Raw genomic sequence first — 246 nt, 5'->3', positions numbered from 1 at the left:
ACTTTATTGAAACTCATGGTTCGGTCACGCATAGCATCGAAGCAAACCGATACCTTAAGTCAGGATCTTTTTTATCTGCCAGTGTAATAGTGATTAGTGTGATGGCAGATAGTTCGCCTTCTATGTCATCCACCGAAAGTATACTCGTAGACTATTAGGGAATTGGAAATGCTCGAAATTCTGAAGGACGGAACGTAATGGAAAATAATATTTTTTGTTTATTATTCCATGATAATCGTATGATTC

The sequence above is a fragment of the Penaeus monodon genome, chromosome 31 (genome assembly GCF_015228065.2).
Source record: "Penaeus monodon isolate SGIC_2016 chromosome 31, NSTDA_Pmon_1, whole genome shotgun sequence".
NCBI lineage: Eukaryota > Metazoa > Arthropoda > Malacostraca > Decapoda > Penaeidae > Penaeus > Penaeus monodon.
The sequence above is the reverse complement of the archived record's forward strand: the minus strand, read 5'-3'. Positions refer to the sequence as shown.